Genomic DNA, 13,720 nt, shown 5'->3' with positions numbered 1-13,720 from the left:
GTATCAGGTGGCCTCAATACACAGAAGATGAGCCAAACAGAACTGAAATAGCAACAGCAGCAGTCTCATAATACAAAAATAGTGCACAAGTAGGGACAGGGAGAACAATATCTCTTCACAAGAGAGAACAGTAGAGCTGTAGAGGAAGGAGCATGATAACAAGCAACAGCTGGAAACTATGGACAGCAGAGAGGAGGACTGATGGATTTATCATAAAATAGGCACTTTCCTAACAACATCGAGGCTGCCCAGAGAAGCTGGAGATAACATTGCTGTCATCAGTGTACATCACGTGACGGTTTCACATTCCAAGGGACAAAATGTGCAGGAAAAAACATACAGTAGTATTCGATGTTGAACTGAACAGACTATATCATACATTTAAAACTAACATGGGGCAACTGCTGCAGTATTGCCAGAAAAAAAGAAAAAAAAAAGAAAGAAAAGAAACAAACCCCAAGCCAAGTCAGGACAATATTCATTCAAAGCAAGACAGCTGTGAAGATCAGGTAAAATACTATACGGGCTCAGAGAAATTACGCTGGACATTTGTGTAATTCTGGTATCAGACATCAAAGTATTCTCAAGACAAGAAGTCCCAGCAGGCCTTGGAAAACTCCCTCTTGTAACAGTCCTAACCAAGTTTGGAAGATACTGCTCCAATGAAGAAATATTATCAAAGGTTAAATAGGTCTCATCACTACATTATTGACTTCTAATGCAGTGTGAGGTGCAGAGACTGTAATGGATTATTGGATACAATTCCTTGATTTTTCCATAAGCCTACACTTACCATATGAGTAGGCAAGGAGCAGGTAACCTAGGAAGTAAATCAAAGATTTAGCAAGAGTCAAGTAAAAGTACAATAATATCTGTCTTATTTTAGTGTTAATACATTTGCGATATCCCCGAATCCATTAAAATAGACATTTATTTGGGGAAAGTTACTTATATAATGCCTACTTAATAAAAACATGAAGTAATCTCCCAGTGATTCTAACATAGGGGTGCTGAGGAATTCACAAGAAAATATACGGGACAATTGGTATCCCTGTCTGTTTTGACAGTATTAAGTGCACTCTCCATCTACATTAGCCACCGATACATCTCTTAATGCTTTTAGAGCAGTGCTCACGCACAGCAGCTATCAGTAAGCTAAGAACCTCTTTCCCTTTCATTCATGGTGTTTTACGAGTGATCACTATATTCTTACTGCATAAATAAGGACCGAAGAGAGCAGCCGCTCAGGATTCACAAACAAGCAATGACAAAATTCTAAAAACACATATAAGCCAGCCATTTCTCAGAGGTCCTTTGTGGCATTGCGTTCTCCTCCCTTTATCCAATAACTGAGTAATCCAATAGCTCCTTTTCACCTGAGATGCATTCAAAACCCTTGTTGGTCAGATAAATCTAAGCTGGTATCTCTACCCACCCAAAAGCAAACAGTATGGATATATGCCTTCCTTGCCCTGTGGAAAATGTTTCTCCTTGAATGAATTCTTAAAACATAGTCAGACAAGAGATTGACTCTAGGTTTTAGAGCTTAGACAGGTGAAAGAAGTATTCCTGCCTCAGATAAGAGGTTTGTTGTACAAGTGAAATAGATTTAAGAAAACTGAGAGGCAGATCCAAAGAGAGTCTCATGGTTAAATCACTCTCTTGGAAAAGATGCATTCAAAGGCTGTCAAGGTGAGGGGAAGGGTGAAAAAGAACTGGACTTATATCATCTGCACCCATAGTGAGTGCTCTCACTGGCCTTTTTTGGCTATGCTGTATGCAGAGCATACTCTGCTCAGCATGCAGTAAATAATTGCCAGGTCAGACTGTGCAGAAAAGCTAAAAGAGGCCCCTAGATTATGACTCCTGGTGGGTACCAGTATAAGAGAAACGTCGATCTACTCCCCACTATCAAGAATTGGTTGGTTTGGGGAATTTTACTGCAGAAGTAGAAGACTTTCAGCACCTTGGGAAACATTGTAACATTAACATATAGGGTGGTTATGTGCTCAGGATCTAAATTTGGGACTAGTATGGCAGAGAAGTTCGAAAAGCCCCATTATTTGTAGCTGTAGCTCTTGGCATACTGAACTGGATTTTTCTACGTAAATAAATAAATAAATAAATAAAAGACCACAAGACCTCAGGTGTCACTACTTTACTCTTAACTCGTAGGTGACCTTCTGCTACAGATGAAAATGGCCCAAATGCAACAGCTGCAATTTTCTTTCAAAAACTGAGCACATCCCAGTCAGAGTAACAGACACTGTATGAAGAGCTTCAATTAAATAGTTGCTAATGGAAGTTGAAAGAACAGTGGGAGTCAAGCTCCACACTGACTTAATGAAAGCAACAATTTCAGTATTAGCCAGCTAATAATGAAACTACCAGCAACTGAGATGTATTCAGCTAAAGGAAAACAGCAACAACAAAATAAAACGAGCAAACATACAAAACCAAAAATACACATTTGCCATAAAGGTTTGCGTTAAAGAGAGTAAATTTCTGACAGACCTGCTGCCACGTGGGTTGGATTGCAGTTACCTATATGTAGTTGATTGCATGCCTGCGGAAGGACAGCACATTTTATTATAGCACCGTGTCCTAAAAGCAATTATTTCAGAAAAATAGAATCTAGCAACTTGTTTAGTAGTCCGCCCTGAGCAAGTAAATTCAGGGTCTTGTACAGAACTGTGAGATATTTCACATGAAGAACAACTACTATGCAGCATAACCTAACAATGTTTGTTGAAATACATACATTTGTTGTCGCTGATCATTTCTCCTGATACATAATTTGCAGTGTTTACAGAAACTGCAGATATTCAGGCCATATAGAAATGACAACTGATATTTGCAAAGCATACTATTTTTCCTGATTTGATTTCTCACGCTGCTTTTCAGTATACAGATCAAGGCTCACCATTTTTGCACAGAACTTTGACTATAACTATCACGTTAGCTGAAGGGCTGCACTATTAACATAACAGTGGGAATACATAGTGAGCAACAAAGACTTTAAGAAGACTTTTAAACTCAGTTTGTGTAGTGCCTGTAGGATCTTCTTGATTTTCCAGAAAAAAAAAACTTTTATCGGAAGACAGTACAGAACTTATTTATCAGAATCATTAATTTAATGTAACTTTAAGTAGCTCAACCTTCAAAGCAGTTCAGTGCAAGAGACACCAAACTTCTGGAATGATTCTGAAATCAGCGGGACCCAGTTTGCACAAGTATCAATTTTAAGGTTTCAAATCACTTTTTTGATTTGAAGTGATCAAAAAATCACTTCACCAATTAAACTGAATTCCTACACAACAATGAAATGCACCAGATCTAGAAGCAACTCCTAAACAGGTCACAGACAAAAGCTCTTCTATGCAGCCACTCATACTACTGAATTCTTAGCATGGTCCCTAAACCAGCTTAGACTTCTGCCAACCAGGACAGTCGTACACGGTGCCCAAGCAGCATTCATGGAACAGTCTGGGCAAGGGACTATTCCCAACAGGTTGGTTGCATGAAGCCTCTGAGTGAAGGGAGAAAACTGCGTGCATCTTGCCACCACAGATTGGTTCTTGGCTGATTTTACTTGTTTACAAATACAGCTGCTACTAGAAAAAAAAATGGCATTGGAAATATCATTAGCTTTATCAGGAAGCACTCCAGAGAAACTCTTCAAAACTTAAACATGCACAGGAAGACCAACAGTTCTCCACAGAAAGCCTTGGGTCAGACCCTTGTTTAACACAAATGAGGAGCACTCTACTGATTTTGAATGAAGTCAGTGGTAGTATGCTGCTTTCCATGTGCTAGGGATTTGGCCCTCTGCTTCACAGTACAAAATCATCTTCATTTAAGGTCTTGGTTTAAACAGTTCTGAGATATTTCATTTGTCTGGAAAAATCTCTTCTGAACTGTGGTTGGTTTGTTGGTCTGTGTCCCTAGATAAAAAGGGATTAGAGCTTTAAAGGCAGAGAGAAGAGGAGCTAAGTTAAAACTATAAAGCACTTCATCCATTTGTTCCTGCAGAGGATCACTAAATGCAGTAAATCAGATGCTATTAAAATCTTGGGGGAACTGGTTCAGAGAATTTCACTGACAGAAGCATGATGCCTGCTTCTTCCACAGAGTAATATAATAAGAAACAAAGGCAATGATGCAGGCCAGAGCTTTGAATGGAAGAACACAATTTTAATTTGGTAATAAAGGCAAAATATTTAAGAGTAATTACTTTCCTCTATATTTTTAGATATCTGTGATTTAAAATACAGTTTTAACCTCTTTTTGGCAGCTAACGACAGGAGATGTAAAACGACAAGCCCTTTCACGGGGTTTCAGATCCAGTGTCCAGTCATTAGCTGCCAGGAAATACATGACTTCAAAATTACTTTATGGCGACTTAGTTAGTATCTTAAATCTTTGTGACATCATAAAAAGACTAGAAAACTGGTGCATCGGAGCCCTCTATGTATTGACTGTTGCCGCTCTGTAACTATTACATAGCCTATAGCTGCTCTGTAGTTTCTACTTTTTTATTGTCTCTTATTTTTCCCTTTTCAGAATGAGAATTACCTTATCTGTAAACTTTCAGTTGCAGCCTGTCACTTTCTATCCAAACCTGCATTATTCCAAATGCAGATCCATGCCTCTGTGAAAGAATGTTTTGGAAGAAAAAGGAACTTCCAAAGCTGACCCCCAGGAAAAGGGAATCTGGGCTAAGAAGGGGGAGTGTTTTCTCATGCATTTATAATACACAAATCCCCTGTGCATCCCTGTACGCATAAGTGGAGTAGGAGAATGCATGAATGTTGAAAAGAACATGACTGAAGCTTAGTAGCTTTGCACTGAAAAGTACCTCAAGTGAGAAATTCATCCAGGCTTTATGTGGGATCTGCTTAAGACAAGGTGGGTCTGTAATAGTTGGGCTATCATTTCTTGACAAGACTTTCTGTTGGAGCATTGCACTTTGGGTAACTCTCATTTGGCCGGGATGACTAAAGACTGACTTTAGAGGTTTCTGGTGACAGTGCTCAGGGAAAAGGAGGATTCAAAAGCCCATCTGATTCAAAAGCCAATCTAATTCAATAGGTAGAATTTGCAATTAACAACTGCAGCAGCCCCAGGTTGTCAGAACATTCAGATTCAAATTCCTGACTTGAGTCAGAAGAACTGAGGGCCAGACTCTTCCACATGCAAACAAATGACTTGACCATGGGTATATAACATGGGTAGAACAAGGAAGAAGGATAAAGCTTGCAAATCTCTAAAAGAACGCCTTACAAGTTGCTGCAAGATCATAATTTTTTTTATTGCTTCATTTCAAAAAAAATTACAACTTTGGGGGTGGGAAAATTGACTCTCACTCAGATCTCTTTGGGAGAGAGAGACTGATGACATTTACTGGCATTCCCTAAACACGGATAACAGAGCTATATCTCCTAGGAACTGCTCCATTTGCAGTAGCTTCTACAGATCTGCTTCACAACATACAGGGGCAATATTTTCCCCATTTCACCAAGCATTCATCTACACACTTTCTAGACTGGTTGGTCAGATCATGTCTGAATTTGCTTTTGCTCACTGCATTAGGAAAATACACCCTAACACTATCCATAACCAATCAGTCCCCCTCCGTCGTTAGTCAAAGGACTTATCTGTATTAAAGCACTACCAAAAAATCCCGCAAAGTCACATACTTACCAACAGGCATACATTCAAACAGGAGAAGAAGAGCCAATTCTTGTCTCAGTTATTGATCTCCGTTTGATTTCTCTAAGGTCAGTTTATCCTGGAAGACAACTGGTCCCAAAATAAGTTTTTTACAAACAAGAAAACCAGCATAAAAAACTTAGCAAATAAGTCTTCTCTTCTGGATTATGCAACTGTATTCTTTAGGTTATTTCAGAACCTTAATCTAAACCTTTGGGTAGTATTTAACCCACAGCTAGTGAAGAGGCCTTTGGTAACTTCCAGGTCATGTCACATATTTGGGGAGCTTAATGCCCAGAGAAGGTACAGAAACAGCTCAAGAGACCATTGGCTACCTGGGAACTAATTGAGGCAACTAAACCCATTGAGGCCCTTCACTTACTACAAAGGATATTAAACTCACAGAGAAACAAAGAGGATTTTACTGGCCAAAAGGTAAGTCACAGAGCAGAGTTGTGGGAAAACATAGCAGCAACCTTGAATACCTCAGTTTTTATTTTGGGGGAGGATTTTTGTTTGTCACACAACTAGGAAGAAATAGGGCTAGAGACATTTATGTGTTTAGTGTCAAGCTGGATAAATCCAAAATCCTTGCAATAAATCCCTAACTGCAAAATGAGTTCAAGCCTGAGCGTTGAGTGAATTTTCTTCTTGTTCTGCTTCTGCCTTGCTTGAAATGACAAAAAAAAACCAAAACAAAAAAAACAAACAGTGAAATACAGATAAAGAGAAATAGGATAATAGCAGAAGAATGAATACAAAAAAAAGCTTAAAAAAGGATCTTAAAAAGGTATAGTGATACTGGGCTATGCAGTGGCATTTTTCCTGAGAATTTAATAACGTATTTGCCAAGATCCAAGTTCAAACCTGCTTTGCACCTCGTGTAATAGAGAGCATTTAGGTTGAGTGACTTTCTAAATAGGCTGTGGGATGACCATACGAGCCAGCAGGAAGGACATAAGGGGATCAGTATCAAGGCTAAATTCGGGTATATACTGACCTTTAGTAGCTTACATATCTATGGCATCTTATTTAAATTGGTTGTTCTCCATGCTAATTCACTGAGGAAGTTCCAGTCAATGGGAAATTTCTGCTTCTCTGTCATTTTCCATCTCCTGACCTCCAGAAGAACAGCATCTGATCAGACTTACACAGACGGCACCGAGGGAACAGGCTCGCTCCTCAGCACGTGATGTAGCTGGTATCTCCATCTGCTTTGCCACGGGAGTGGAAGACGTCAGTATGGGGAATGAAGATTTGGAACCATTTCCCTCATCTTCTGTATTGCTCAGGAAGCATTCGGAGCCAAGGCCGTCTGACAGATGACTGTTTCGCTCAGGTCTGGTATCAGTTATCAGTACGGTATAATATGTGTCTGCACAGAGCATCCATTGACCAGCTGATTTAAGATGCTTTTGCAGGTAGATCATCCCATATATACTTCCCTAGTCAAACAAAATGATGATTATAATTAACCATCAGCATCAGCTTATTGCAGACTTTCAAACCCTATCTTATAAATGTAAAATACAAGTTTATATTTACATTAAACTATTTTATTAAATTATATTAAATATTTATGTTACTATTTAAATTTATAGAGAAGAGAAATAATCATTGGAAGTTAATTACAATTCTAGACTAAGACTTTATGTTCACAGAAACACGAAAAAAATTCCCAAAGTAAAATGTTCTTCTTCTTTTAGTAATTACTGAATACTAAGTCTTACACAGGAAAACATCCAGTCAAAACATCTTACTCCATAGCTGACTTAAAAATATGTACTCTGTGACTTAGTCCTTGGCAGTGTCTTAATATTCTTGTGTTCCTCAGAATTAATAAATTTCAGAAAATTTCTGTGGCGGATGCATTTTTAACTACCCTAATAGACTGACATTTTGACTACATTTTCAGCCAAAGCTTTTTGTTAAAAAAGTGAGGTATTCCCCTGTTATACTGAAAAAGTTCTATACAAAATGCATTTATCCAGGCAGATATATGCGTTTAGGTGTCTGCATAACCAAACAGCTTTTCCTCCAAAATATTTCATACATCTACTTTATTCTCTGATCTCTGTGCTCCTAACCACTGACAAACAGTGTTAATATAGTTCTCAATAACAGAATATTACTGAATCTACATACCAACTCAGATCTGGTAATGCTCATTTAGAAAAACACCTGTTTCGCTTCTAAAAAGAGTTATACAGAGAGGTACCTATACAGGGATATATCTGTACAGATAGAGATATACAAGCAGACACTCTGGAAACACATACTGTCTAGCAGAGGGTAACTGATTTGCGACTCAGAAGACACCGAGTCAAATCTAACTTCTGACCCTGCTTTACCGTCCTATTTTCAGAAGATCATGTTCCTTTTTTATTTCATTCTCCGTATTTGCAAGACAGAGATAATGAGCTCTATTGTTGAACAGATATATAATAAAAGAGCAAAGTACTTTTTGCCCTGACAGATTTCTACTATGAATGAGCTGGGACAAGTGATATGAGTCAAGACAGTATGAAGTTTAATTTATCCTGAAAGCATCTGGGTTACTTTGTAAAATTACTCTTAGTTCAATAAAAATACTCACTTATGTAAGCAAGGCTCAGCATTACCGTGTATTAGCCAGTAAAATCTCTGCATTGGTTGACGTAGGCGTCTTACAGGTTTCTCTTCAGCCCTTTGACCTCTGTGAAAAGTCACACTGCTGAGTTACATCAAACTCCTGTAAGCAAGGAGCTAAAAGGGCTAAAAGTTTCCGTTGAGACCAGCGTACCAAGTCTGTACCACGTGTGAATGTTTTGCGGTTGATGGATGCATCTAAGTAGATCCTTCCATGTCAGAGGAACCGCAGGGCCATTCTTCCCCGCCTTTACGTCACGGGCAAGTCTGCCTTTCAATTCAAGAGGAACAGAACAAGATCTTGAAAAAAATAAAATCGCAAAATCATATATTCTTTGCCAAAAGATGCTGCCTCCTAAGGCCCGATTCTGACTTCAGCCATCTTGCCAATTTCTATCAGAAAAGGCTTTGAGGACAGGAATATTTTATGCTTCATATGCAAGACAGAAAACTGGGGCAGCAATGACTGTGCCACAGAGCTGAGGGAATAATTCAGAGTTAATAATTTATTTGCTGAATATAGCTCCCTTTCTTTCTTTCTGAACAGTTGTGAAAAAGCATCTTCCTTTCTGCTGCAAGAGGCAATGGCACACTGGGTCACTCAAGGTGAGCAAGAGGCCATAACATCCCTCGCACCTATATAGCCTGCCTCCTCGCTGGAGCCCTTTGAGCACAAATCTTCCCATGACAACTCATCCTTTGGTGTACAGCCACTTGTATTTGCTGTTCGGTGACCCAACCAGGCCGACATGCCGGCTACAGAGCACCTGAGGAACTACGGTCCTCTGCGGCATACAGCTAAGACCCAAGGGCCTGGGTTTGGGCGTTCACGAGGCAAGCATCAACAGCACGAGTCTCACACACACGACATGGTACACCTCTGGATAGAAGGCTAAGGTTAGTTTAATAATTCATAACATAAGAATGCTATTTATTTATTCACTAACATTAGCCAAGTTCTGTCTGCAAATATACTTGGTAATAGTGTAGTGAGCAGTTTACAAGAAGTACGGAATGACAGGAGACAGTGAAGATTAATTTGATTTTGGTCTTTTATGATCTGTAGTAACAAACAGAAATAGGTCTTTTGTTTGATGCAGTTTATCGTCTATGTGATTACAAGTCTTGCCCCAAAAGTCTGGCTTCATAAATTTCCCATTCGACAAATATTTCTGCCCATGTTTCGTCATATTGTAAAACTATTTTGACTTTGCATTAAGTTGCGAATCCATAAAAAGTTTGTAGGAACAGACTATGTATTTCATGATGATGATGATGATGATGATGATGATGATGATGTGTGACTATAACCGGAAAAGAAGAGCAGGAGATTACAGGTAAAGTGTTGCGGCTAGCATATAAGCAGCAGTCACATTTTCTTTTTTGTTCTCTGCAGGGCAGAGCAGAGCTTAGAACTAATAGCTTATTGTTCATTTTCAATAATTGCATATTAGAAGTCCAAGTATGACTTCCACTGGTATCATCCACTATTCAGTAACAATACATATTTTAAGCAGCCTCTCTGTAAATTAATTTCCTAGAATATTCTTGCAAAGTGAGCACAAAATGAGTTAGAATATTGCCATGGAAAATTCAATGTTTCATTTAAATAAATATTTGCAGATTTCACCCTTCATTATCTGCTTAGCTATTCTCATCTACAAAAAGGGAACTTATAAGTATTCCCTTTTTTTGTGCATCAAGAGCTGAAAATTTAGTTTAGATTTTTTTTAAGGAGTGAAAGTCTTCCTGGAAAAGGAATGGGAAGAAGATAAACATAAAAACCTGACCTTTCTGAAACTTTTCCATGTATACAAATGTAAATGCGTATTTAAATCATAGATATACATATATAAATTATACATATACGCATGTATAGGTACACTGTGTATAAAAATGTACAGCAACTGAAGCAATAAGAGAACTTCCTTTAAAGACCTCTATTAACTGCCCCATTCTAAACAGTAAGTTTGGAAATTTTTCTGAGAGACATAGTTACAGAATGGCTGCAGTGAAGACAAAACTATTGTTCAAGTCTTTAAATATGAAGACACAATAAGGTCACAGCAAACTCCCTACCAAAGCATTACAAAACCAAGACAATGTCAAATGTTTATGGTAATAATATGCATACTGTTGTTTAGGCAATGAAGCTCAGTAAAGCAACACCAAAAGGTTCAAATGAGAGTTTCATGTTTCATTTCATCACTGAGGTTATTTGTTTCATCCTCTGACTATATCTGTATACTGATTTGCATGACAACTCAGAAGCCTGAACAGAATGAACAATGTCTCTGATTGCCATTTCATCCTTAGGGCAACTAGTGTGAACACCATTAGATGACAATTCTTGTTACTGATAAAATGGAGTTTGCATACCCAATTAGATAAACTAGGTGAGAATTTTTATTTCATGAAGGTAGGCCTTTTTCAATGACTTCATTTGGATTGTCAGAAGATAAGCATCTTTCACATAATGTTACATGACAGTTTTTCACAAAGTGGGTGCGTGGTATTGTTTCCTCCTGATACATAAAAAAAAAGAAAACGGGAACACAACTATATTTACCCAAGGCCTGCAGAAACTAAGAGGAAAAGGGGGAGGTACACTTCCCCACTAATTACATTGCCATAAATGCAAAATCAGAAGGGCACATTTTTAATCCAGGTAAGGCAGATTGGGTTTAGGAGAAGCTACGAAATACATTTTACATCATCAAAGCAAGAAGAGTAGGCTCTATAAATTCTGTGATAACAACTAAAAGTTTGCACACAACTCCTTCCTTTTTTCTTCTGAAAGCTGGCAGATGTACTTTACAATATAAGAGGTTCTAGGTGACCTCATTAAGCCGGGCTTCTGAACGGTCTGTCTTTCTTTGTACTCGCATCCGGGCGTTTGCCTACTCCAGCAGGGAATCCTTCCCATCTCTCTCCCTCCCCATTCTCCCCTATGGGCTTATTTTGCCATGAAGTCCATTTTGCTCTCTTTTTCCTCCTCAGGACTCCCTCTCTATTCTCTCCCAATTACTCATGAAGAAGTGATCTGGCCAGGAACTTTACTGACAAAATTTCCAGCATCTTTTCTCCAAGTGTTGGGCACAAAGTAAAGAGACAAGCATTACTCTTGAAAAATGAAGTGCCTTCTGCCCTTTTTGCCTTTTCAGGTCCTTCAGCTGGTGAAGGACTCTTCACGTCCCCAGCAGCAACTTTCACTGGAGAAATGAACTACCCATCTGTGTGGACTGCCTGCCTGCAAACAAAGAAAAATGATCCCGACAGGGCAAAAATACTACCTTTTCAGGATCTGCTGCAAGCATCTGCCAGGCATGTACAGCAGGGACCTCCAGAAAGCCTCTTGGTTACTTTACAGTTGTTACTCTATTATTAATGTGGCAAATCGCTGGACAGCCATAGTATCTGAAATCTGAGCAGAAAAAAAATCACAGCCACGTTGCGCCAATTTTGGCCAAAAGGCTGGGGGTATATGCCCTCTGTCACCTTCAGAATATTTTTTATCTCTTGCTGTAATAAATCAGAATTGTTTAAATCTCCTGTTGCAGTAAATGTAGCCTACCTGTGATCCACTAACACCTGAAGTATGATTACTTCAAATTTTGATGACCTTCTAAATTCTACTAATCACAAATTGTTCCCGTTTGACAAATGTTCTGGTTTGTCTTTTATTTTCAATGAAGCTTAAAATAAAAAACTTTTTTCTTCCTGTCATTGTTTTTCACCAGTATCGTTGTTTGTTTCATTAATGTCAGCACAACTCAGAAATGAGTTTTAGATGAGTTGAGCTGCTTTTGCTGACTAAATTTGCAGCAGCAAAGCATAAAGCATTTCAGGCTCTTCAAAAGCACAGTCTTTTTATTATTTCTTATTGAGAGACTGGTGGTTTAAAAAACAAATGGATACATAGATTTCAATTCGCTCCTTTTTTTGTAATCTCCATGCAATGAGGGATTTCTGTGCACTAGAAAATTAACAGACTTTATATAGATTTTTGTCATTTGGCACCTGCAAAACATGCACAGTACCATATACCTAAATTGTACAGCTGTTACAGTCACACAAGATTGTCTCTATAATGAAGAAATACAATATATCCAAACAAGCAATATATACTTGTATATATATCATATATGCGCATATATATACACACCCATATAAAATACCTATTTTGCAGTAGGAGGTGATGCGTTTTGTGGCATGTGACAGTCCTCTTGGTGAAATTAAATGCACATCACACTTTGTCTTCTCAGCTGTTGCATGCTGCCTAGTTTTCAGTTTGGCACTGTCTAGGTATGCAGCCACAGATGGACAGTCTGTATGTGTGACGTGCTTTTCACCTGCCGTGAAATGCTGAACCCCCTCCATCATTTTGTATAAACAATTTGCAATTCATTTAGTTCTCACAGAAGGTATTCCAAAATAACTCAGTAAAATGTTTACTATTATTAACAGTACTGGATTTAAAAGCAATGAGAAAGGAAGCCACTTTTAGAAGCTTTTACATGTTATAATTTCCAGATCTGTAACCTACAGCACAGGATGAGGGATTAAAATTATGTATGAGCTTCTGCATTTGAGTTTCTGATATGACTTTTATGTATTGACATCTGGAACAAAAAGGATTAGATGTATAATTTAATCCTATTAAAGACAATTGTCGTTTCCCTTTTCCACACTGTTAAATTCACAGAAGCTTCGTCCAAGAGCATACAACTATCCAACAGCGATTACATGACACGGAAGGGATGTGGACTCGAGACACATGATATAAACAGCTCTGCAGCACGTCAGTAGACTATTTCAGTTGTAAGGCCATGTTTCACTTTTCAGTCCATGACCTTTTGTATGTCTTACAGAGTAAGGAGTATTTTAAGGATGTCTTCTTGCTCTCTAAGAATCACTTTACAGATATCTTATAAAAATATCCTGGCATCTGTTTTCCTATTATTCTTTTATGCAAAGTATTACAAATAGTAATAGTAAAGAAGAATATACTGAAAGATACTGTAAGTAAAGACCAGACACAATTGCTTGCCTTTCTCTATCAACTATAAAAGGAGCTTAGAACACTATCTTAGAATAAATTCTTAATTTTTAGATGATCAAACTTAGGTGAGGTGCACTGCATCTTGCAATGTGCCTTTAGAGAGCTTCTGCAACTCTTTGTGTTCCTCCCTGGGGCTGCTTCTTTACTAACGCTGAGTAACACTTCACATTATAACCTTGTAATGCCATCAAATAAGCATATGTCATCCCAAGAATTACCTTTTGCTTACTTACCTCATAGAATTGTTAATATTTGTACACGTCAAATACATAAAGATTCCTTGGACAACAATTCAGTAGTTCATGCACAATACACAGT

The 13,720-nt window shown here is 38.2% G+C and overlaps 1 long non-coding RNA gene across 1 annotated transcript; it reads right to left on the bottom strand.

Annotated features, from left to right (window-relative positions):
- Positions 1–287: 287 nt before the first annotated feature.
- LOC126044521 (uncharacterized) lies at positions 288–11,760 on the bottom strand. Its single transcript, XR_007507695.1, has 4 exons — positions 11,634–11,760; positions 6,713–7,157; positions 5,704–5,791; positions 288–820 (listed from the first exon to the last, which is right to left on the bottom strand). It is a non-coding gene; the product is annotated as an uncharacterized LOC126044521 (long non-coding RNA).
- Positions 11,761–13,720: the final 1,960 nt, after the last annotated feature.

The sequence above is a fragment of the Accipiter gentilis genome, chromosome 11 (assembly GCF_929443795.1).
Source record: "Accipiter gentilis chromosome 11, bAccGen1.1, whole genome shotgun sequence".
NCBI lineage: Eukaryota > Metazoa > Chordata > Aves > Accipitriformes > Accipitridae > Astur > Astur gentilis.
The sequence above is the reverse complement of the archived record's forward strand: the minus strand, read 5'-3'. Positions and strand labels throughout refer to the sequence as shown.